This window comes from Lynx rufus, unplaced genomic scaffold (genome assembly GCF_022079265.1).
Source record: "Lynx rufus isolate CCGP_SWC_20201006 ecotype Redwood Valley unplaced genomic scaffold, mLynRuf1.p SCAF_1, whole genome shotgun sequence".
NCBI classification, from domain to species: Eukaryota; Metazoa; Chordata; class Mammalia; order Carnivora; family Felidae; genus Lynx; species Lynx rufus.
Window position 1 is genome coordinate 40,172,833 of NW_025814823.1, and position 2,527 is coordinate 40,175,359.

The window sequence follows — 2,527 nt, forward strand, 5'->3', positions numbered from 1 at the left end:
TTGAAAGGCTCTGATCAAACTGATTATTTTCTGGAATATAATGACAAAATACTCTTTCATTAATTAGATAGTGGTTTGGTAAAAATTTTATAGACTTTTAATGATTTATGGTTTTCCATGTTTTCTTATGCAACATCCCACCAAACTACAGCTTTCCAAAAGTTGTAGTACTGTGTATGTTTTGGTATGACAGAATTTGCGTTTTTTTCCTTTTTTAATTTTTTCCCTTTTTTGAGAGAGAGAGAGAGTACACATGAGCAGGGAGGGGCAGAGAGAAAGGGAGATAGAGAATCCTAATCAGGCTCCCCGTCCAGCACAGAGCCAGATGCAGGGCTCGATCTCACGACCATGAATGAGATCATGACCTGAGCTGAGATCAAGAGTCAGACATTTAATTGGCTGAGCGACCCAGGCTCCTCAACAGCATTTTCATTTTAAAACCAGAATTGGACTTAATGTGGCTTTCTTTCTGAAGCTAAAATTTATGCTTTATGTATAGTTTTATGACACTGATATCCTAGTGTCTCATTACCTTTAATCAAAAGTAATTACAGTCTTACTGAAAAGTAAGTTATGTATCAAATAATGAAACTCCAAGTTGTAGTAAAAGTGAAAAAAAAAAGTAAAGGGCAAAAACACCTTGCTTCTTTGATTAATGCTTTATGGAATAGAATTTGTATTTAATTAGAATGACTAAAGACCCTTTTTTGGCAATGAGCTCAAAAGAAGCAAGTGTAATTGTTAGATCTCTTGGTTTTTGTCATTTGTTTACATTGTAATATCAACTAGGTATAGTATGTTGATATGAAATACTTCTGAAGTACATAATCTTTTTAAAAAGTGGAACTTATGCAAAAATCACATACTGCTAGACTGGGTGTTGAAATGACTGGTGTGTTATATTTTTTAAAATCTTCATTTATGGTCAGCATAAATTTCCTTTAATTTGTTAAAGGATTTTAATTTTGGGGTTTCCAGTAGGATTTCATTTTGGGGTTTAACATGTATGAAGCCAGTATAAAGTTTTACAATTTGGTAATTCTGGATTAAGTCTGGATTAAGATGAAAATTGAAATGCAAAGTTTACAGAAGAAAATTAATTTTCTTCTTCTGTAATGTCTAAGTCTTTGTCCTCTTCATCATCTTCTGTTTGTTGATCCTTTTCTGAGTAGACAGGTGGCTACATGTCCTGTTCAAGATACAGACTTAGCTGACAGTAATCTTTCAAGAGGCCACTTTGAATTTGCTCTGACCAGATTTAAACCTGAGGAACAATCTGGTGGTACGGACAATTTTGGAAAAGCTCTAAATCTTCCTCAATAATCTTTCGTATGTTTTGGTAAGCAGCAGTGTAGACCTTGAATGCTTTGCCAATAAATAACATTTCAATAGTGATCAAATCTGAAAATATAGTCTTTAGATCCTTACTTACTGCTTTTCGAAATTGTCAATAGTTTCATCCAGATGATGAGCTGTTTGGGTAGCATCCATTGCAGCTCTCTCTACAATTCGGTTTCTGTCTGTGAAGTAACATGCAGAGCAGATGGGTTTCGCTGACATGTTCTTTCTGAGTTAATTGTTTAGCTTCTCAATTCCTTGCTGTTAATGTTGCTTTGAAGTCATTTCCTTTCATTCTCAAAATCGGTCTGTAAGCTTTCAAAGCTTCAACCACTTCAGCTTCAAATCTTTCAACCTCTGCTTGTAGATAATGCTCAAGTTTGGCAAACTCCTCAGCGAAGTTTTTCAGGCCCCGCTTTAAATGTGGGGTCTCTGCAGAGGCATACAATTGATTTCATTCACCAGTAGGTCTGCTTTGCCTCACAGTCTGGCAGTTTTCCGCACATAAGCAGCAAAGATTTGGCACTGCTCTCCGAAATGCTTCTCCACATTTGCGAGAATATCTTACAGTTGTCTGGTTGGAGCGGCCTGGTTTTCCAAGCCCCGCCTTCACACCTTGCCTTGTGATCCACTGGGACCCTGGGTTGGGGCCTTTGACCTGGGTGTGTGCTAAGGGGTGAGTCGCCCTTCCTGGAGCCCTTTTCTTTTATGTTTTATTTTCTAACTGCTTCTTATTTTGTTGTAGTAAAAAATACAACATATAAAATTTATCATCCTGACCACTTTAAAGTGTAGAGTGCAAGTGATCTCTAAAACACTTTCATCTTGCAAAACAAGCTCTAAAACCATTGAACAACTCTTTCTCCCTCTCCCTCACCTCTGGAAACCACCATTCTACTTTCTGTTTCCAAAAAAAATTTTTTTGATGTTTATTTATTTTTGAGAGAGAGAGAGACACAGAGACAGAGCATGAGTGGGGGAGGGGCAGAGGGAGAGGGAAACATAATGTGAAGCAGGCTCCAGGCTCTGAGCTGTCAGCACAGAGCCCGACGACACGAGGCTCCAACTCACAAACAGCAAGATCATGTCCGGAGCCCAAGTCAGACATTCAACTGAGCCACCCAGGCACCCCTCTGTTTCTAAGAATTTGACTACTTTAGATACCTTGTGTAAGTGGAGTAGTGCAGTA

General features: G+C 38.1%; 1 pseudogene; it reads right to left on the reverse strand.

Annotated features, from left to right (window-relative positions):
* Positions 1 to 1,096: 1,096 nt before the first annotated feature.
* LOC124513037 (CBY1-interacting BAR domain-containing protein 1-like) lies at positions 1,097 to 1,947 on the reverse strand (annotated as a pseudogene).
* Between the last annotated feature and the right edge of the window lie 580 nt (positions 1,948 to 2,527).